The sequence below is a fragment of the Trachymyrmex cornetzi genome, unplaced genomic scaffold, assembly GCF_001594075.2.
Source record: "Trachymyrmex cornetzi isolate Tcor2-1 unplaced genomic scaffold, Tcor1.1 scaffold237, whole genome shotgun sequence".
Classification (NCBI taxonomy): Eukaryota; Metazoa; Arthropoda; class Insecta; order Hymenoptera; family Formicidae; genus Trachymyrmex; species Trachymyrmex cornetzi.
Genome location: NW_017297029.1, coordinates 56121 through 56610, shown reverse-complemented (window position 1 = coordinate 56610; position 490 = coordinate 56121).

Below are 490 nucleotides of genomic sequence, written 5' to 3'. Positions count from 1 at the left end.
CTGCATCCGATGTGCGTCGTACGACGCTCTGCAACCAATCAGAAAACAGGATTCCGATGGATTTTGCTTCGTATCATCGGAATCCCGTTTTCTAATTGGTTGCAGAGCGTGGTACGACGCACATCGGATGCAGTGTGAATCCAGCATTATTATGTACTCTATTTTGTTAATACACACATTTTATGGAGCTGAAGGTGAAAACTACGGAGATTCTGCAGTTGGATTTGTAGAATTAAAGCAAGAAGGCTGCTTCTGTTACATTCAAGGGAAAGTGTGTCCCGAGCATAGAGTCAACAGTAAACTGTGTTCGGTATCGATGCTCGTTGACGAGAAAAATGAAAAAGTTGAATATGTTAAATGCGATGACTGTGCAGCTTCAGCAGGTATATTGAAATTAACATTAATAAGAAATAGTAAATTATGTATTAACTGTGCGCAATGTTATGGTTTCAGGTGGTTGTAAACGGGTGGCACCCAGTTGGACACGGCT